Here is a 22,888-nt window from a genome sequence, read left to right as displayed (position 1 = left end):
CAGAATGGGAGAAAATATTTGCAAATGAAGCAACTGACAAAGGATTAATCTCCAAAATTTATAAGCAGCTCATTCAGCTCAATAACAAAAAAACAAACAAGCCAATCCAAAAATGGGCAGAAGACCTAAATAGACATTTCTCCAAAGAAGATATACAGACTGCCAACAAACACATGAAAGAATGCTCAACATCATTAACCATTAGAGAAATGCAAATCAAAACTACAATGAGATATCATCTTACACCAGTCAGAATGGCCATCATCAAAAAATCTAGAAACAATAAATGCTGGAGAGGGTGTGGAGAAAAGGGAACACTCTTGCACTGCTGGTGGGAATGTGAATTGGTACAGCCACTATGGAGAACAGTATGGAGGTTCCTTAAAAAACTACAAATAGAACTACCATATGACCCAGCAATCCCACTACTGGGCATATACCCTGAGAAAACCATAATTCAAAAAGAGTCATGTACCAAAATGTTCATTGCAGCTCTATTTACAATAGCCCAGAGATGGAAACAACCTAAGTGTCCATCATCGGATGAATGGATAAAGAAGATGTGGCACATATATACAATGGGATATTACTCAGCCATAAAAAGAAACGAAATTGAGCTATTTGTAATGAGGTGGATGGACCTAGAGTCTGTCATACAGAGTGAAGTAAGTCAGAAAGAGAAAGACAAATACCGTATGCTAACACATATATATGGAATTTAAGAAAAAAAAATGTCATGAAGAACCTAGGGGTAAGACAGGAATAAAGACACAGACCTACTAGAGAATGGACTTGAGGATATGGGGAGGGGGAAGAGTAAGCTGTGACAAAGCGAGAGAGTGGCATGGACATATATACACTACCAAACGTAAAATAGATAGCTAGTGGGAAGCAGCTGCATAGCACAGGGAGATCAGCTCAGTGCTTTGTGACCACCTAGAGGGGTGGGATAGGGAGGGTGGGAGGGAGGGAGATGCAAGAGGGAAGAGAGATGGGAACATATGTATATGTATAACTGATTCACTTTGTTATAAAGCAGAAACTAGCACACCATTGTAAAACAATTATACTCCAATAAAGAAGTAAAAAAAAAAAGGGCAAAGAATATGAATAGACATTTCTCCAAGAAAGATATACAAATGGCCAATAAGCACATGAGAAAAAAATGCTGTAATTAGTCATCTGGGAAATGCAAATTAAAACCACAATGAGATACTACTTCACACCTTCTAGGATGGTTTGAATGAAAATGACATATAATAGCAAGTGTTGGGAAAGAATGGAGAATTCAGAACCATCATACACTGCTGGTGGGAAGGAAAATCATGCGTCCATGTTGGAAAACAGTCTAGTAGTGCCTGGAACAATTAAACATAGCTTTACCGTGTGACCCAGCAATTCCACTCGTAGGTATATAAACCAGAAAAAGGAAAATATATAAATAAGTAATAATGATAATAAAACTCAAGTTATTTGAAGTATGTACAGTGAAAACTAAAATCTCTCTCCAGTCTATGTGCTCAGCTATTTAATTTCTATCCACAGTAGCAAACTGAAACCAGGTCTCATACAATCTTCCGGAGTTAAAATATATGTATGCACTTAAGCTCTATTTTTTAAAAATCATTGCTGTTACATATAATTCTTAAGTGAATGTTAAAGTTTGTTCCAGTTTGCGGGGGATATCTCACGAACCTCCACCAGAGGCTGGCAGAGCAGAAGCTGATCTCATTCCAACAATCCATCAAATAAGGAGTCCTTCCAGTTCTGAGGATAAAGTGTTACTTGGCAATATGGTTACAACAGCATGATAGTCACCCAAATGACAACAAAGAATAGGAAACACTGACTGCAAATACTCTTTCTGATACATGATTCAGTCTTTCCGGTATGTGATTTGCTTTTATGAGACCTAAGTTTCAGCACAGCTGTTTACTTTTATAAGAAAACACTTTGTCGTGTAGTCGTGGCCGAGTGGTTAAGGCGATGGACTAGAAATCCATGGGGGTCTCCCTGCGCAGGTTCAAATCCTGCCGACTACGTGGTAGTTAGCTGAATTAGTTCCTTAAGGCTGTACATTTTGACAAATCCTGGAGTTGCTAGCCCAAAGACAAAACATGAATTCTAACCAAGATGCAGGTGGTTACTAAACTTGCCAGTTTATGATCCTGCAATTAACTTACCCATGATGGGGCTCCATCGTGCTGGCCAGAAAAAAGAAGTCATAATTACTGTATTTTCCAGTAGGCTTGACCTGTATCCTAATACATTTTCTTTCCTCCCAAGAAGAGTCCTAGCTTCAGAGATACCTTGGTGTTTCCTGCTATCAAAATCCTACTTGCTTCTCCATGGAATTTTACCTTTTCAGGGATTTCCTTTCTCATATATAACTGTATCCTTTATATGTCTCAACACACTCATAGTTTCATGTCTGAGTGAGGTTGATCTACAACTCCAGGCTTGCTTCACACAACTCCAGCCCATTTATGGGGTAAATAAAGTGCCAGGAGTAAATGCTATTTGAAGACAGCAAAATTCTTTGCCCCCATGTGACTGGAAAACTGTATCTACCAAAAAGCAGTAATCAACTGATATAAAGTTTATTTTCCTTCCCTATTAAGAATTTTAGGGCTTCCCTGGTGGCGCAGTGGTTGAGAGTCCGCCTGCCGATGCAGGGGACACGGGCTCGTGCCCCAGTCTGGGAAGATCCCTACATGCCGCGGAGCGACTAGGCCTGTGAGCCATGGCCGCTGAGCCTGCGTGTCCGGAGCCTGTGCTCGGGAACAGGAGAGGCCACAACAGTGAGAGGCCCGCGTACCGGAAAAAAAAAAAAAAAAAAAGCATTTTAATATTTACACTAATCAAACATAATAATCATGATATGAAGCTCTAATGATTTTGAGGTTATATGCAATGAATAAAATCTATCTTCTATCTGTGTGCTGTGGCTTCTCCACAGTGAAATGAATTTTTGTATAACCTTCCAGAGTTATATGTGTGTATAGTGTTCAATCCACTCTTTATTTTTAAATGAATGGTAGCAAACTTATATTCAGTGATGGTCTTGGTTTCTTCTCTCCCTTAAACATATATTCTGACCTGTACATAATATGCCCAACTGATTTTTTGACAACAGTACAAAAAAAATTCACTGGAGGAGGGATAGCCTTTTCAACAAATGGACATCCATAGGTAAAAACAAAAACCCACGTTGACCTAAACCTCATTGCGTATACAAAACTTAAAATAAATCAAAACTTAAATGTAAAACTATAAAACTTTTAGAGAATAACATAGGAGATCTTCAGGATCTTAGTCCTTAGACTTGATACAAAAGCCCAGTCCTTAAAAGGAAAACAGATAAATTGGACCTCATCAAAATTAAAAACTTTTACTCTTCAAAAGACACTATTAAGAGGTTGAAAAAAACAAGCTACAAATTGGGAGAAAATATTCGCAAACCACATATCTGACAAAGGACAATATCTAGAAAATGCACAAGAATTCTCAAAACTCAGCAGATTAAAACAACAACAATAAAAACCCTAACAATCCAATTAGAACATGGATAAAACACATGAGATATTGCACTGATGGGAATATACAGATGGCAAATCAGCGCGTGACTAGGAACATGCGCAGGGAGTTTGGCTCAGCTTTATAAAATTGACTCTAGCAATGTCAAAGTCCCTGGCCATAATGATCTTACAGCTTTCCCACATACCCTTTTTCAGGTCTTGGCTCAAAACTTTCCATTTCCTAGAAAATGACTGATGCTCAGCTGCATAGGCCAAATGAACCTCTTTGGAGGTGGCTACTGTGTTCTGTTAATGCTGGCGGGAGAATACTGGCAGTCGATACAGATGTAGAAATGAGGGCCCCCTTCTCCCCCCGCAAAATTGTCTTAGGCTGTCAACACTGGCTCTGCAGTTTCTGTGGCAGAGAATAGGGAAAAGAACAGAAACTCTGAGAATCAACTGGAGAAGGCGAGCAGCTTGCAGAATTCAGAAGAGAATCAAAAAGAATGAAGGACAGCTCAAGGAGGAAACCAGTCAGCATCTTCTGAGGTTTGACTTCTTGCTGCTACAAACCACGCTTGCCTCAGGGGAAACTTGTCCCGAGGTCACGGAAAAATCCGCATTTCAGAAAAGGGACTTGTCCCTACCCTTGGGAGATTTCATTTCCAGTTTGGGGCCTTGGCAACCTGTTGAGTCGCTGGGGCCTTCTATCTTAATTCCCAAGTCTCTCCGTTTCCGAGCGATGAGAACACGTTCAAACGAATCTTCCATATGAGGAGACCTTTGAAAGTGGAGAGCGAAGTGTGGAGGACTCCATATCGAGTTATGGAGAGGAGGAATCGCAGTTGGCCCTGAATCCCGCAAGAAGGGGGAACTTGGAAAAAGGGAGGCTTACTTTGGAGTCTCCAATAATAGAGAGCAGCAGAGCAAGTGAAACCTGCGCAGACAAAGGAGGAGGGGAGAAACTAAAGCTGAAACAGAGATATTGTCCATTTTTGCCTGATAGATAGGAGTGCGTACTTGGAAGGAGGGAAAAGAAGAAAGGTAGTCGGTTCCAGGACCAAGAAGAAATCCTGAGGCAAGGGCTTTGGTTGAGGAAGAACCTGACTCTTGAAAGGTTTTATAAGGCTTTGCTGGGTTCTAGTTCTGGAAATCTGACATTGTAGCCATCATTGTTCCCTACCTAGCTATCATAATTCCCAATCCAAGGGGAATGATTGGCATCCACTTGAAGAAAGGGTTGAAGATTTGTGAAGATCTCAAACTAGAGGTGGTGTGGTATTAATATTTTGAGAATGACATGACTGTAAGGGTAGGAAATAAAGTGAAAAGTGTAGAGGAGGCGGATGAAGAAAAATAGTGAAAAGAAGACATTGAAGTGTTGGGAAAGTGGGTAAGAATCAAGATTGAAAAGTATTTCTCAGCTTTTTGCAGTGAGCAGAGTGGTGCAGCAGGAGCGTGCTGGGCCCATAACCCAGAGGTCAGTGGATCGAAACCATTCTCCGCCAGATTTGCATGTTTTTCTCAAGTCCGGAGATTTTTTTCCTGATTCCTACACCTACTGAAACATCCACAAAGCAGAAATGGTAGTCAAAAGAAAGCCACCGGAGACAATCTCACAACCATTCTCATCCTCTCATCTTCCTGGGGCAGGAGTATCTCATTTTCTCTGCTCCAACTATCTTCAAAGCCCACAGAATGATGGCAAATGCTACCCAATCTTACTTGTCTTCCACCTCAACTGCTTACTCCCTCAATGCTTGCTTGGCTCTCACTTAGAGGTGCTCAAAAAATATATGCTGAACCAGAGAAGCCTTACCATGACCACGGCCACACACATTTCCTCCACTGCTGGTGTTGTGGTCTTTGAATGGGATGAAGTCAAGATAAACTGTGGAAGGAAAGCATTAGACAAAGACCTGGAATGATGGGGAATCTCCATGTGTTGGGTGGAGGCAGAGGTGGATTAATGTGATTCCACCTTGTCCTAGAGGAAGGGACACGGAGGCAAAATTGTCCAGTTGGGAAATGCTGGGTAATGGCGGGAGAAGAGGGAGAGGAGCGGAGAGAAGAGGAAAAAGAATGGAAGATGACGAGAAAGGAGACCAGAAGTACAGGACTGCGGCGATGTGGAGTTTGAGGGAGACGGTCTTCACCAACTGAAACAAAAATAATTTCAGCCTCCCGTTTGTTTGGTTTCAGGTAAGGGACCAGGAGGGAACTTGACCCTTGAGCTTAGGACTTCCTGACCTCCTGCCACATACCTAAAAGGCATCAAGCAAATACATTATGCTTCAGTCCTCTTCATCAGCTGGGTGTTGCTTCTTCCTCAAATAGAAGCTGGTTTCCCTCCGCACATTTTTGTATAATTCGGGCCTGGGGCTTTTCTCCTGACTACACGGAGATAAAACACACCCCCTTCATACACGTGCAATCATTGATCCCAGGAATAAACTCCCTGAATCAATCTTACCCTAAGTACTCAGCCCGACTTTGATCTACTTTTACCCTGCACTTTCGTGTATTTATCGTCAATAATGCAGAGATCAACAATGACCCGCTCAGCTGCCACCGACCCCCCGATCCCCAAGGCCTGGGGTGGAATTAGGAATTACCAAGGCTTCGGAAAGACCCATATATTCCCTCAGATTATGGACCACTGAGTTGATAGAGACGCACACTTTTTTTTTTTTTTTTTTTGTCAATTTTTTTTTTTAACATCTTTATTGGAGTATAATTGCTTTACAATGGTATGTTAGTTTCAGCTTCACAACAAAATGAATCAGTTATATATACACATACATTCCCATATCTCTTCCCGCTTGCGTCTCCCTCCCTCCCACCCTCCCTATCCCACCCCTCCAGGCGGTCACAAAGCACTGAGCTGATCTCCCTGTGCTATGCGGCTGCTTCCCACTAGCTAACTACCTTACTTTTGGTAGTGTATATATGTCCATGCCTCTTTATCGCTTTGTCACCGTTTACCCTTCCCCCTCCCCATAGCCTCAAGTCCATTCTCTAGTAAGTCCGTGTCTTTATTCCTGTTTCACCCCTAGGTTTTTCATGACATTTTTTTTTTAAATTCCATATATATGTGTTAGCATACGGTATTTGTCTCTCTCTTTCTGACTTACTTCACTCTGTATGACAGACTCTAGGTCTATCCACCTCATTACAAATAGCTCAATTTCGTCTCTTTTTATGGCTGAGTAATATTCCATTGTATATATGTGCCACATCTTCTTTATCCATTCATCCGATGTTGGACACTTAGGTTGTTTCCATCTCTGGGCTATTGTAAATAGAGCTGCAATGAACATTTTGGTACATGACTCTTTTTGAATTATGGTTTTCTCAGGGTATATGCCCAGTAGTGGGATTGCTGGGTCATATGGTAGTTCTATTTGTAGCTTTTTAAGGAACCTCCATACTGTTCTCCACAGTGGCTGTATCAATTTACATTCCCACCAACAGTGTAAGAGGGTTCCCTTTTCTCCACACCCTCTCCAGCATTTATTGTTTCTAGATTTTTTGATGATGGCCATTCTGACTGGTGTAAGATGATATCTCATTGTAGTTTTGATTTGCATTTCTCTAATGATTAGTGATGTTGAGCATTCTTTCATGTGTTTGTTGGCACTCTGTATATCTTCTTTGGAGAAATGTCTATTTAGGTCTTCTGCCCATTTTTGGATTGGCTTGTTTGTTTTTTTGTTATTAAGCTGCATGAGCTGCTTATAAATTTTGGAGATTAATCCTTTGTCCGTTGCTTCATTTGCAAATATTTTCTCCCATTCTGAGGGTTGTCTTTTGGTCTTCTTTATGGTTTCCTTTGCTGCGCAAAAGCTTTGAAGTTTCATTAGGTCCCATTTGTTTACTTTTGTTTTTATTTCCATTTCTCTAGGAGGTGGGTCAAAAAGGACCTTGCTGTGATTTATGTCATAGAGTGTTCTGCCTATGTTTTCCTCTAAGAGTTTGATAATTTCTGGCCTTACATTTAGGTCTTTAATCCATTTTGAGCTTATTTTTCTGTATGGTGTTAGGGAGTGATCTAATCTCATACTTTTACATGTAGCTGTCCAGTTTTCCCAGCACCACTTATTGAATAGGCTGTCCTTTCTCCACTGTACATTTCTGCCTCCTTTGTCAAAGATAAGGTGACCATATGTGTGTGGGTTTATCTCTGGGCTTTCTATCCTGTTCCATTGATCTATCTTTCTGTTTTTGTGCCAGTACCATACCGTCTTGATAACTGTAGCTTTGTAGTATAGTCTGAAGTCTGGGAGCCTGATTCCTCCAGTTCCTTCTTTCGTTCTCAAGATTGCTTTGGCTATTCGGGGTCTTTTGTGTTTCCATACAAATTGTGAAATTTTTTGTTCTAGTTCTGTGAAAAATGCCAGTGGTAGCTTGATAGGGATTGCATTGAATCTATAGATTGCTTTGGGTAGTAGAGTCATTTTCACAATGTTGATTCTTCCAATCCAAGAACATGGTATATCTCTCCATCTATTTGTATCATCTTTAATTTCTTTCATCAGTGTCTTATAATTTTCTGCATACAGATCTTTTGTCTCCTTAGGTAGGTTTATTCCTAGATATTTTATTCTTTTTGTTGCAATGGTAAATGGGAGTGTTTTCTTGATTTCACTTTCAGATTTTTCATCATTAGTATATAGGAATGCCAGAGATTTCTGTGCATTAATTTTGTATCCTGCCACTTTACCAAATTCATTGATTATCTCTAGTAGTTTTCTGGTAGCATCTTTAGGGTTCTCTATGTATAGGATCATGTCATCTGCAAACAGTGACAGCTTTACTTCTTCTTTTCCGATTTGGATTCCTTTTATTTCCTTTTCTTCTCTGATTGCTGTGGCTAAAACTTCCAAAACTATGTTGAATAAGAGTGGTGAGAGTGGGCAACCTTGTCTTGTTCCTGATCTTAGTGGAGATGCTTTCAGTTTTTCACCATTGAGGATGATGTTTGCTGTGGGCTTGTCATATATGGCCTTTATTATGTTGAGGAAAGTTCCCTCTATGCCTACTTTCTGCAGGGTTTTTATCATAAATGGGTGTTGAATTTTGTCAAAAGCTTTCTCTGCATCTATTGAGATGATCATATGGTTTTTCTCCTTCAGTTTGTTAATATGGTGTATGATGTTGATTGATTTGCATATATTGAAGAATCCTTGCATTCCTGGAATAAACCCCACTTGATCATGGTGTATGATGCTTTTAATGTGCTGTTGGATTCTGTTTACTAGTATTTTGTTGAGGATTTTTGCATCTATGTTCATCAGTGATATTGGCCTGTAGTTTTCTTTCTTTGTGACATCCTTGTCTGGTTTTGGTATCAAGGTGATGGTGGCCTCGTAGAAGGAGTTTGGGAGTGTTCCTCCCTCTGCTATATTTTGGAAGAGTTTGAGAAGGATAGGTGTTAGCTCTTCTCTAAATGTTTGATAGAATTCACCTGTGAAGCCATCTGGTCCTGGGCTTTTGTTTGTTGGAAGATTTTTAATCACAGTTTCAATTTCAGTGCTTGTGATTGGTCTGTTCATATTTTCTATTTCTTCCTGATTCAGTCTTGGCAGGTTGTGCATTTCTAAGAATTTGTCCATTTCTTCCAGATTGTCCATTTTATTGGCATAGAGTTGCTTGTAGTAATCTCTCATGATCTCTTTTATTTCTGCAGTGTCAGTTGTTACCTCTCCTTTTTCATTTCTAATTCTATTGATTTGAGTCTTCTCCCTTTTTTTCTTGATCAGTCTGGCTAGTGGTTTATCAATTTTGTTTATCTTCTCAAAGAACCAGCTTTTAGTTTTATTGATCTTTGCTATTGTTTCCTTCATTTCTTTTTCATTTATTTCTGATCTGATTTTTATGATTTCTTTCCTTCTGCTAGCTTTGGGGTTTTTTTGTTCTTCTTTCTCTAATTGCTTGAGGTGCAAGGTTAGGTTGTTTATTCGAGATGTTTCCTGCTTCTTAAGGTGGGCTTGTATTGCTATAAACTTCCCCCTTAGAACTGCTTTTGCTGCATCCCACAGGTTTTGGGTCGTTGTGTCTCCATTGTCATTTGTTTCTAGGTATTTTTTGATTTCCTCTTTGATTTCTTCAGTGATCACTTCATTATTAAGTAGTGTATTGTTTAGCCTCCATGTGTTTGTATTTTTTACAGATCTTTTCCTGTAATTGATATCTAGTCTCATGGCGTTGTGGTCAGAAAAGATACTTGATACAATTTCAATTTTCTTAAATTTACCAAGGCTTGATTTGTGACCCAAGATATGATCTATCCTGGAGAATGTTCCATGGGCACTTGAGAAAAATGTGTATTCTGTTGTTTTTGGATGGAATGTCCTATAAATATCAATTAACTCCATCTCGTTTAATGTATCATTTAAAGCTTGTGTTTCCTTATTTATTTTCATTTTGGATGATCTGTCCATTGGTGAAAGTGGGGTGTTAAAGTCCCCTACTATGAATGTGTTACTGTTGATTTCCCCTTTTATGGCTGTTAGTATTTGCCTTATGTATTGAGGTGCACCTATGTTGGGTGCATAAATATTTACAATTGTTATATCTTCCTCTTGGATCGATCCCTTGATCATTATGTAGTGTCCTTCTTTGTCTCTTCTAATAGTCTTTGTTTTAAAGTCTATTTTGTCTGATATGAGAATTGCTACTCCAGCTTTCTTTTGGTTTCCATTTGCATGAAATACCTTTTTCCATCCCCTTACTTTCAGTCTGTATGTGTCTCTAGGTCTGAAGTGGGTCTCTTGTAGACAGCAAATACATGGGTCTTGTTTTTGTATCCATTCAGCCAATCTGTGTCTTTTGGTGGGAGCATTTAGTCCATTTACATTTAAGGTAATTATCGATATGTGTGTTCCTATTCCCATTTTCTTAATTGTTTTGGGTTCGTTATTGTAGGTCCTTTCCTTCTTTTGTGTTTCTTGCCTAGAGAAGTTCCTTTAGCAGTTGTTGTAGAGCTGGTTTGGTGGTGCTGAACTCTCTCAGCTTTTGCTTGTCTGTAAAGGTTTTAATTTCTCCATCAAATCTGAATGAGATCCTTGCTGGGTAGAGTAATCTTGGTTGCAGGTTTTTCTCCTTCAACACTTTCAATATGTCCTGCCACTCCCTTCTGGCTTGCAGAGTTTCTGCTGAAAGATCAGCTGTTAACCTTATGGGGATTCCCTTGTGTGTTATTTGTTGTTTTTCCCTTGCTGCTTTTAATATGTTTTCTTTGTATTTAATTTTTGACAGTTTGATTAATATGTGTCTTGGCGTATTTCTCCTTGGATTTATCCTGTATGGGACTCTCTGTGCTTCCTGGACTTGATTAACTATTTCCTTTCCCATATTAGGGAAGTTTTCAACTATAATCTCTTCAAATATTTTCTCAGTCCCTTTCTTTTTCTCTTCTTCTTCTGGAACCCCTATAATTCGAATGTTGGTGCGTTTAATGTTGTCCCAGAGGTCTCTGAGACTGTCCTCAGTTCTTTTCATTCTTTTTTCTTTATTCTGCTCTGCAGTAGTTATTTCCACTATTTTATCTTCCAGGTCACTTATCCGTTCTTCTGCCTCAGTTATTCTGCTATTGATCCCATCTAGAGTACTTTTAATTTCATTTATTGTGTTGTTCATCGTTGCTTGTTTCATCTTTAGTTCTTCTAGGTCCTTGTTAACTGATTCTTGCAATTTGTCCATTCTATTGTCCATTCTATCTCCAAGATTTCGGATCAACCTTACTATCATTATTCTGAATTCTTTTTCAGGTAGACTGCCTATTTCCTCTTCATTTGTTAGGTCTGGTGGGTTTTTATCTTGCTCCTTCATCTGCTGTGTGTTTTTCTGTCTTTTCATTTTGCTTATCTTACTGTTTTTGGGGTCTCCTTTTTTGCAGGCTGAAGGTTCGTAGTTCCTGTTGTTTTTTGTGTCTGTCCCCAGTGGCTAAGGTTGGTTCAGTGGGTTGTGTAGGCTTCCTGGTGGAGGGTACTAGTGCCTGTGTTCTGGTGTATGAGGCTGGATCTTGTCTTTCTGGTGGGCAGGTCCACGTCTGGTGGTGTGTTTTGGGGTGTCTGTAGACTTATTATGATTTTGGGCAGCCTCTCTGCTAATGGGTGGGGTTGTGTTCCTGTCTTGCTAGTTGTTTGGCATAGGATGTCCAGCACTGTAGCTTGCTGGTCGTTGAGTGAAGCTGGGTGCTGGCGTTGAGATGGAGATCTCTCGGAGATTTTTGCTGTTTGATATTATGTGCAGCTGGGAGGTCTCTTGTGGACCAGTGTCCTGAAGTTGGCTCTCCCACCTCAGAGGCACAGCACTGACTCCTGGCTGCAGCACCAAGAGCCTTTCATCCACAGGGCTCCAGAGATGCACACTTTTAATCTGAGCATCTATGATTCAAATCCCTGTTTTTCTTCTTTTGATTTCAGCCTCACCAGATATGACCTACCGCCTACCTGGAAGATCGCTGCCCAGTGGAGAATGTCTGGGGACCCAGTAAGTTAAGAATAAGAAAAAAATACAACTTGCAGATCCATCCACAGTCATACCCATAACTGCTTTGGGGCCCCAGTAAAAGCCAGCCAGGTGTAATGTTGTCGTCCCTATCTGGCTGGATCACAAAGGAAATGGCTTTATTTAATTTCTTTAGTTGTGTAAGTAGTTTGCTTATTAATACCCAGTTTGGATTCGCGACTTGGTGACCTAGCTATGAGTCTTGACTTTCATTTGTATTTGATCCAAGATTTCGTGGAGTTTCCTTTTGTACGTGAACAAAGACGTACATGATTAGAGAAGAGCCCTGATAAGGGTGCGATTCTTTGGACAGGGAAATGCTCCTATCAAGTTTTTTCTTTAGGAAAATCTGTTTTGTAAGCAAGGTTTTGATTGCAGGAAGCAGGAAGGCGTCACCAAAGCCTTGGCTCTTCTAGGGAGAATTACTTAAAAATAATAGTAGTAATTACCTAAAGATAACAATAGTAATAAGAAGACCCCACACTGTTTGGGGCATAATCCGGTTGCTTCGTGGAGCCTTTCAGCGGCAACCATAAAGAGCCAGGTTGGAGAACAATCCAGTTTCTCTCTGTAAGGCAACAGCATTCTTCCCCAACTGGCTGTCTCAATAGGGAAAGGTGCCGTAGTCGGTAGGATTCGAACCTGCGCGGGGAAACCCCAATGGATTTCTAGTCCATCGCCTTAACCACTCGGCCACGACTACGTAGCAGCTGCTCCTTCTGTTAGCATAAGTAGCTGCATGGAACTCCAGCTCTCTTCAAAGGATCAAATTTTCTACCAGAAAGTGTATTCATATTAAGAAAAATTTCTTATTCCTTGACATCATTTAGACAAATATCATGCTATGGCGGCAAATTGGCAAGTAACACTTCCTCCTCAGCCTGGAAGTGCCGCTTATTCTGATGCTCTGCTAGAAGAAACCTAAGCAGGAGACATCCTGAGAGACCAGCTTCCTGATCTGGCAGCTTCTGATGGGGATCCTTGAGATACACACACTCAAAACTGAGACACACTCTAACATTTGTTGCAGAATTATGAGTATAACCACGATTTGAAAAACTTGAAATGACCATCAGTTTTAAAAATAAATTTTTGGGACATCCATATAGTGGAAGATTCTGAAATTTCTAAAAGATTTCAATCTTTTAGAAAACTCACAACTATTTGATTTGAAGGATTGTCCCACCTATGTTAACACTTTTTTATTTTCCTGCATCCATATGCAAGAATAACTAGGGAACAGACCTCAAATAAAACAGCTCCCCAAACCTTAAAAACGTGAAAATTCATGTTACAAATTTAAAAGACTTATAAAACTGTGCTCAGTGTTCTTTCAAAATGATTTTTAAAAAAGAAAAAAAATACAGTTAAATGCTAGCAAGCAAGAAGGGGTGGAGAAGTCTTCATTAATTCTAACAATCTCTAAATGACACTGATTATTTGAGAAACAAGTTTAAGGTGAATGCTTTCACTGTGGAGTATATTGAACAAGACAGATGATTAATCCAACTACCACTTGAGGCAAATATCAGCTCTCGAGCAACATCAATAAATAACCAATAAAAGACATTGTTCTGCTATTCACTTACAAAACTTGATGATTACTTTACACTGTAAAAAGCAACAACAACAAAATTAACTCATAATCCTGTAACCCAGAAACCAGCACTAGCAACGTTTTGAAGTATTCCTCCTCTACTCCCAATATTTCATATGCAAAAGTTTTGCATAGTTGAAGTCATGTTCTTTGCATCCTGCTCTTGTCAGTGAACATTATAAACATTTTCGCAGATCAATTACAAAGTGTTCCCAGATTTTGTTTTACTGGCTTTGTAATGATCTATTACACAGACGAAGCAAAAATATTTAAACACTTATCTATTTTTAAATACCTGTTTTTTGCTATCACAATGAGAAATAAAAATAAAGATTTTTATGCAGTACGTGTTTTTCTTTGTTAAGATTAGTTCCTTAAGAGGGTGCTTCTCAGACTTCGGTGGGCATCAGAACCACCTGGAGGGCTTCTTGTTAATACAAATTGCTGGATCTCCCGGCTTCTGCTCTCCCCGCTCCTAGCAAGTTTTTAATTCTGTAGATCTGAATTCGAGCCCAAGAATCTGCATTTCTCACAAGTCCCCAGGTGGTGCACACGCTGCTGCTGGGGACAATAACTTTGATAAGACCGCTCAAGGACAACAAACTTGAAAATAAATTTACTGTGTTAAAGGTTATAAACTCCTTATGAATCTAAATGGAGGTATATAGCAAGCCCCATGGTAGTAAGACCAAATAATATTTGCAAGACTACAGTGAGGGGAGGATTGTTTTTACTGTCCTAAAGAAAAACATGTTTTTTAACTACCAGAGGGACAAATTCCAGCCTCGATCATGGAGGTCACATTCCTTTTGTATCTGAGATTCTCTTTAAATCTACTAGTTTATGCCCTGGGGATGCACTTCCATTCCTGGAACTCAGAGAAAGTCCTTGGTTTTGGAGTCCTTGACATTTCCATAAAAAGGAATCTAAGCCAGGTGTCCCCTTCATCATCCCATTCTCATAAACCAGATAGTCTCTGACTCAAGAATCAACCTTATTAATTTAGCTAGATTTATTCTGACATATACATGTTTGCATTTCTTTTTGGCGCTATTCTGCGTTGAGAATGTCTTCCTACTGAGTTCGGATCCCTGGAAAACCTGTATTCTGAGTTCCTCCCTTTCCTCCGGGCTCCGGAGGCTGAAGGCTTCGTTCGCTTGGGAATTGTCTCGCGTCCTTCACTAGGACAACATAAGTGACCTTCAAAGGAAGGGGTCCGAGACCTCTCCTGCCTTGTCTTTTCCAGTTAGGACAGAAATTGCTCGCCCCCCACCCCGCCCCCTCATTCCGAACTGTCGCCGCAGTCCAATTTTAATCGTTCTTTTGGAAGCATGTCAGTTTGATCCATGGAAGAGATTCCTGATTTAGATTTTAAACCTGAAAGTAAACATAGATGACTCCCCACCCCCACCCCCGCCATTTCTCGCACGTTCCCTTCATTCGAGTTCCTTCTCCCATTGGTATTTGCGACTGGAGGTTGTTTAGAGCTCACTCTAAACTCAAAGTTCCCCTTCAGCAGGTTCCCGAGAATTAGGTGTGATCGTGCGTGTCCAAGATTATCACCGGCTTTTGGACAAGCTCCAGCGTCTAAGAAGTTCGAGTCGCTTGTCTAGGAGCATTTTATTGAATTACATCACCAGCTGGCTCTTGATTTGCTCTAGATGAGCTCATTCATTCTTGAGGGAGTGGCCTGGACAGGGCTAAGAAACTTTTTGTTGCCAGACCTACTGTTGGGGAACGTGCCACATATCCACCACTAGTTTTCACTGTAGCGCACTAAACAGTCAGTAAGGTGGTAGTTGTGGCCGAGTGGTTAAGGGGCTGGACTTGAAATCCATTGAGAGTTTCCTGCACAAGTTCGAATCCTGTCGACTAAGATTTTACCAGGAACTCTGCGTGGTTAAACACGCCTGAAAGAACATTGCAGTCCCTCTTGCTACTATAAAAGCACAGTGATATTCTCCTACTGTTGATTTGTCACTATGGTCAACCAAAGGGCTGTCGGGTTTCATAAAAAGTAGCGAGACGGACCATTTTTGTTGAACACTTAAGATGTGATATAAACAAGAGCTCCATAATATTTATATCTCCATTTGGTATTTAAACTGTGTGATGGCAATAAATGTATGCAGTAAAGATAGAGTTACAGTTGCAGAGTAGAGGCGTTTTTTGCATTTTCATCTGGGAAAGAAAATTTATGTATCAATAAATACAAGAAAGATAAAGCAAACTTCAATTCTGACCAAACTAAAAGTGATCTGTGCAGTATATGAATGATGGAGCATGAAGAGTAGATTCCACATACTGTGAAGGTCGAAGGGCTGTAATGAGACCATAAGCAGTGTTTTCCCAGTACAGCATTTGCAAAAAACAAACAAACAAACAGGGGTGCATAGTGTTTCACAGTTAGTGGCACTGTGAGAGAGAAAACCAACACTCTCTGGTTTTGAACAATGAAATATGTTTACATGTGGAAGCAGGAACTTCACAGAACTCATTTATTATGAAGGAGAATCTACATATGAATGTTTGGATAAGCAACTTACACATGGGCAATGTTAAGAAGAAGCAGACAGTGAATAAGATCAGTGTATGGGGGGAGAATCTTCATTGTGAGCACACTTGGAGTTAGTGATATGTGTTGTTGTGAGAAAAAAATTTTGCTTAAAAATTCCACACACAACCTGATATCATAAAGAGACTGTGTGTGTGTGTGTGTGTGTGTGTGTGTGTGAATCTTCCCAGCCCCTAGTCCATGTGAAATGCCTGCAAATTTCTAATTCAGGAAAACAAAACAAAACAACTCACACTTCATCCAAGACAAATACTATACTAAAAAAAAAAAAAAAAAATTTCCTGAGACCTGGGCAAAACAGTACAAGAACAAATGAAGAAAGGAAAACTTATATACAAAGAATGTAATTAGTAAAGAAATCATTCATTAGCATAAGTCACTCATTTTATCTGAGAAAAAAGGATGTTTGGTGTTTTGTGCATGGCACAATGACCAGACGAATATTGCAATGAAAATATCATTATGGATTCCCCCCCAATTTTAACTTGAAGTGTGTTAAATCTGTAGATATTTTTTAAATGTAATAATGAGTGTTGCATGCCCTTTTACTTAGAGTCACCTACTTTAAGATATTCCATATTTAGATCTGCCCCCCCCCCCGCCCCACCGTGTCTGTGGTGTCTGTCTGTATTTAGTATATATAAAGCACTTATATATACTGGGTTCAGTGGCCTTGTGGGTGGGGTGGAGTGCGTCAGAAATTGTGCAGGTAGAGGTCATGGGCAGAAGAGAAATTTGCTATTAACTGTATATTATCCAATACTATTAGATTTATTTATTTCCCGTATTTGAAATATTGAACAATTTCAAATATTCTTTTTAATGTGCACAGAAAATAAACTTTATTAAAAGAGCGTTATTGCTTTTTATTAGAGTTGGTTTTCTAGTCGCAGCAGAGTGCAGGGGTTTTGTTATCTTCCACCTGTACTTAACTTACTTCTGATACTTCTTTTATTCCTTATAAAATGAATTCCATTAAACCAGAATGGAATTCCACTTCTGCCTCCTCACTCAGATACAGATATGTTTGGACTCACAGGAGCTCACAGGAGATATTAGAGGCAAAATTGATAGCGGTCTTTTAGGTGGACAGTATTTTCCGGGGGAAAACAAGTGAAACGGAAGGACGAAGCAGGTTCCACCGAGACTTGAACTCGGATCGCTGGATTCAGAATCCAGAGTGCTAACCATTACACCATGGAACCGCACACGAAGCACTTCACCTCATAATTGTCCATGATATGTCTTAGTAGCTCTACTGAAATCATTTAGCTTAAACAATCAAAATTTTTAGTCTACGTCCACTCAGGTCACTTTCGAAGAAAATCCTAGGGGATTTAATTTTATATATTTTTACTTTTCATCCTATTTTTTGCCAAGGAACCCATAGTGTCTGCCCCCTACCATTAATTCAGAAACTTGGCAATCCTAGCCCTCGCTTTCTTCATTAAGAAAAACAGAGTGAGCAGTTCTTATATACACCAGCACTGAACTGAACGTCTTATATCCATTATATGATTTAATACTTAAAAACTCGCTGAAACTTTTTTAGTCTTTATATAGACGGGAAAACTGAGCCTTAGAAATTTCAAGTCTTTTATCTGCACCTCTGCCCAATTTCAGCCATGTGATATTTTTCCCCACAGAGATTATGTAGTTATCAGGTCCATTGCCTCTAGGAAAACAAGCTTTAATGTGTTAATTTCTGGCACATTCACAGAAGAAACCTTGAGAAAAGCTATGTTTTCGAGAAAATGGAAAAGGTATGCTTGAAGAAAAAGTCTGAATTTTGTCACCTGTAGCGATCTGTAAGGGACGCGATATTTCAGGATCAGAGACATCATACTCGCCTTCATCGAGGAGAAGGTGCCCAGTGAAGGCTGCCAAATTGTACTAAAGACTTTGTGGGGTGTTTTTGTTTGTTTGTTTGTTTTACTGCTATTCCATAGACACCTTTTTCTTAGACCCAGCGCGCTTCCTTAAACACTAGGTTTCTTGGGCGGTGTCGGTGGATCCGTCCGCGTCTACGCAGCCAATAGAGCCCCTGACTCCCTTTCAGCTCGCCTGGCTTCTCGCCTCCTTTCGGCTGCACTCACCGAGGCCTCCCAGCAGCAAGTTTCTGTTGAGATTTCCACAGAGCTTTAGCCGAGTTGCGCTCTGGAATTTGTGTTGGTTGAATTCTGGGGACGCTGGCTCCTTTCCCAGCACTCGTCCCAGTGGATGTGTATATAGGCGTTCTCCTACGACTGCATAATGACTTCTAACTCCATGGAAGGACATCTGCCCCCTTAAATGAGGCGGCGCAGTGACTACCCGGGGAAAACAAATGTCCGCCCTCAGGACTGTTCTGAGAGTTCAGTGACAGAGGCCTCTGCGATGGCAGCGAGAACGTCGCCACGTACGGCCCTCTGCCTCTCACTCACAGCAGCTTCCTGCTGTCTGGTGCACTCGCCCACGCGGCGGAAGATAACAGAATGGAACTCTCCTGCTAACTGAGATGAACAAAATTGCAAAGAGGGCCCACTTCTCCTTCCAGTAGTCTCAGTGGTTACAAACAAACACACGAGGAGCTTGCAAAACATCAACCCCGTGCAAAACCCTTATAGTGCGGACCTTCTAAAGGCTATAGGAACTTGCACCAGACTCTGAGTTGTGTTCTCCCAACACAACTGCATATGATCTTCAGCGCGTGAATAAAGTATTATCCTGTAACTCACAAGAGCACAGAACAAAAACCATAGCCAAAGGAAATAATTTTAAAGGGAATGTAGAACTAACGCTTGCAGAGTCCAGAGATAAAACCTCCCCACCTTTCCTAAATAAGCCATTCTCTCAGGCCGGGTGATAGAGGATGTCACCTCTTTGGCTAGGGCTACTCTCTCTCTCTCTCTCTCTCTCTCTCTCTCTCTCTCTATATATATATATATATATATATATATATATATATGTGTGTGTGTGTGTGTGTGTGTGTGTGTGTGTATCAGAAAATCAGGAAGAAGCAATGGGATAAGAAGAAATTAGAAATGAAACAAAAAATTCAAACAGATTTTTTTAAGTTCTTATTGTGGAAAAAAGTCATTAGATTAGCACCTTTTTCAAATCATTTGTTTAGCTAGTTTTACTGAATTCCTGTGAAGGTGCTGGAGGCATAAAGATAACCAAGATAAGCGTGCAACCCCTGTCCTTGTGGAGATGCGTATCTACTAGGAAGGGAGCTCTATCAACGTGTACATAAAACAAAGCCTAGCCAGGAATAGGTTGGAGAAAGCGCTTGTAACGCAGACTAATGGCACAGGTATGATGGAAAGCTAAAATACAAATAAAATGGAATTTGGTTTGTACAAGAATTAATACTGCTACTCTGCAGAAAGTGCTGGTCCATGATCTTCCATACACAAAATGCACAATAAGAGTGCAGCACATGGATCCTAATTGTAAAAGATGGAGTGGTTTATCTTGGGCAGCAACAATATAGTAATATATAAAAGAGAAAATAAAGAATAAGCTCCATAATGGACTTAGAATTATGGCTCAGACAAGCCCCATTGCTGTTTACTTTTAGGGGGACATGCCAGCATCAGTATGTGAATGTGAAAACCAAGTAGGGCACTGCTGGTGAACAGAGGAGCTTCCGGTGGGGCTTCTATCCTTAATATATTGGTGAGCATTGGTTGCCATGAGGGAAAAAGGCATTGAGCCCATGTAGAAAAGCTGCTTGTACTAGTTAAAAAGAATTTGCTTGGGGCCTCATGGCCACCAAAAGGCATTTAATGCATTTTTCAAAATAAGAAAATTAAGTTGGCATTTTCCTCTCTCTCCCTTTAATAGATTGTGAAGTTATTAGGGAAGACTTCTAAAACCTTTGTTTGTTTAGCACCCCATGGCAAATGGAATGGAAACTTAGGCACTTTCTCACACCAAGATGAACCTAGACACAAAACACAGCACTTAGCAAACCATACCAGGGAATTCACAAAATTATTGAAGACTCTATGCCTTAGGCTAAGAGTTTCTCCTTTATATCATGTAGTCTAATTGTAACTATTAAAAAATGAAATCACTCAAGTAAAATTAGGCATAAAGCTGCTAAAGAAACATTTTTAAATTCAGGCTCCACGATTCATTAGCCCCAATATTGTAACTTACGAGGCAAAGTTGCACACACGCCTGAGGCTGAGATTCTAGTCAAACCAGTTCTGAGTGCCCCTCTCATCTCAGAGTGGTTGGTTATGGGATGTGGGTTCCTGACTATGCAGTTTTGAGAAGCCAGAGTTAGACATCTCTAGGTCAGGACCAGTGGATGGAACCAGGTTCATTTTTAAGCACAGGGTGATCAGAATCTGCACTGCAGCTTATCCTCAGTCTTTATCCAGAGTTTCCCATGAGACAAATTATGTTTGAATTACATTTTCCTCATTTCTTTTGAGGAAGGAAACACATAAATTTCTAAGAAGCAGCATGTCCCTAAAGTCTCAATGGATATTCTAAAGCTTGTATAAATTAAATATATGTTTTTCCCGAGGCTTTTCTTGTTGCAGTTGTCCAATTGGAGGGAGCACCTGGTATCTCCAAGTCCTAGCTGTTAAATAAATCATGCTCTATGCAGAATTTCTTGTTTCTGGAAGTTTAAGAAATGGAGAAGAAAATCCAGAAATTGATGGAAGTACAAAGAGAAATATAAACATCACAGTCATGGTGGGATAGTTTTGCACAATACACCTCTCTGAAAAACCAATTAAAAGCACACATGAAAAAATAGCCATAAGACAAAGGAATGCAATTCATATAATATACATACATATATAAGGAACAGTGCACATACCAACTTCTGGATTCCAACTTTTTCCAGACACACATGGAATTATCTCAAACTTGACATTTTACCAGGCCACAAAGCAAGTCTCCAAAAACATAACAGGGTTAGATACATGCTATTATTTCAGAACAATAAAATTGTGCCAAAAATCAAAACATAAAAGTTAAAATTTGTATTTGTTTACAAAATAAATATGCTTCTAAATAATTTATGGTTTAAAGACCAAATGTCAATCAAAATTAGGAACTATTTTACATAGCATTGTAAGTCAACTATACTTCAATAAAAATATTGACAAAAAAAGAAAGAAATTAAGAACCATTCTGAAATAAATGATAATAAAATAGTATATGTCAAGACATATACTGTGCAGCTAGAAGGGTACTTAGAGGGTAAGTACCCTAGATATCCTAGAACGGTACCTTAAACACATATGTATAAATAAAATAAATGCTAAGGAGTAATTAAGCATTCGTTACCTGAAATTAAGAATCAGCCACTAATTTAATTCAAATGAAACACTAGGGAAGGAAATAATGAAGCAAAGAGCAGATAGTAATGCAATAGAAAATAAATACAAAATGGACTCAGAGTGTTCATCGAAAAGAAAGCACAGCTAACACTTTTAGGAATGGAAATGGACTATGTTGAAGACAAATCATCCAGTGAGTTTGTGTTCATTAACCCAAACAACAAAGACACAAGTGGCTGTGGAGAAAGCTTTAACATTTGACTCCTAGGGACTACTCAGGCTGTAAGCTCCAGGAGCGCTCATGGAAACCCTATGGCTTTCTGAAGAAATCTTGTGACAGTCACATACTTAAGGTTTAAAATGTATGGTTGCCTTATGAGTAATGCATTTTAATGCAAAAATTAAGTAATGCATTTTGAAAATGAAAAATAGCCAACAAAACTAACAACAAAAATGGTAATCTCTTTTTGATTTTTTATTGTGACAAAATATGCGTAACATAAAATTGACCATTTTTAAGTGTACAGTTCAACGGCATTAAGCATATTCACATTGCTGTGCAACCATCATCACCATCTATCTCCATAACATTTTTCATCTTCTCAAACTGAAACTCTGTATCCATTAATTAATAACTGCCCATTTCCCCCTCTTCCCAGCCCTGGGCAGCCGCCATTCTACTTTCTATCTCTATGAATTTACTCTAAGTATCTCATATAAGCAGATTTATACAGTATTTGTCCTTTTATTACTGGCATATTTCACTTATCACAATGTCTTTTCACTCATGTTGCAGTATGCACCAGAATTTCACTCCTTTTTAAGGCTGAATAATATTTCATTGTATGTATACTTTGTATGTATGTACATTTTGTTTATCCATTCATCCATCAATGGACACTTGGATTGCTTCTGTCTTTCTGCTGTTGTGAATAATGCTGCTATGAACATGGGTATACAAATATCTGTTTGAGTCTCTGCTTTCAGTTATTTTGGGTATACCCAGAAGTGCAATTGCTGGAACATATCATAATTCTATTTTTAATTTTTGCAACTTCATTGAGATATAATTGACATATAACATTGTGTAAGTTTAAGGTGTACAACATAATGATTTGATATATGTATATATTGCGAATGATTACCACAATGAGGTTAGTTAACACTTCACCAAAAGGAGTATGAAGGTGGCAAATAACACCCAAAAGGATGTTCAGCATCATTAACCATTAGGAAATGCAAATTAAAATAACAATGAGGTATCATTACACACCTATTTAAATGGTTAAAATTAAAGATACAGACAACATCAGTGGCTGGTGAGAATGAGGAGCAACTAGAAATCTCATTCATTGCTGATAATAAAGAAAAGTACAGCCACTCTGGAAAACAGTTT

At 39.4% G+C, this 22,888-nt stretch overlaps 3 non-coding genes across 3 annotated transcripts; 1 reads left to right on the top strand and 2 right to left on the bottom strand.

The window, feature by feature from the left end:
* Positions 1–1,960: 1,960 nt before the first annotated feature.
* Positions 1,961–2,042, top strand: TRNAS-AGA (transfer RNA serine (anticodon AGA)). Its single transcript has one exon. It is a non-coding gene; the product is annotated as a tRNA-Ser (tRNA).
* A 10,611-nt stretch (positions 2,043–12,653) lies between these two features.
* On the bottom strand, positions 12,654–12,735 carry TRNAS-AGA (transfer RNA serine (anticodon AGA)). Its single transcript has one exon. It is a non-coding gene; the product is annotated as a tRNA-Ser (tRNA).
* A 4,602-nt stretch (positions 12,736–17,337) lies between these two features.
* On the bottom strand, positions 17,338–17,409 carry TRNAQ-CUG (transfer RNA glutamine (anticodon CUG)). Its single transcript has one exon. It is a non-coding gene; the product is annotated as a tRNA-Gln (tRNA).
* Positions 17,410–22,888: the final 5,479 nt, after the last annotated feature.

The sequence above is a fragment of the Orcinus orca genome, chromosome 10 (genome assembly GCF_937001465.1).
Source record: "Orcinus orca chromosome 10, mOrcOrc1.1, whole genome shotgun sequence".
NCBI lineage: Eukaryota > Metazoa > Chordata > Mammalia > Artiodactyla > Delphinidae > Orcinus > Orcinus orca.
Note: the sequence above shows the minus strand (reverse complement) of the source record. Positions and strands in the feature narration are given on the sequence as shown.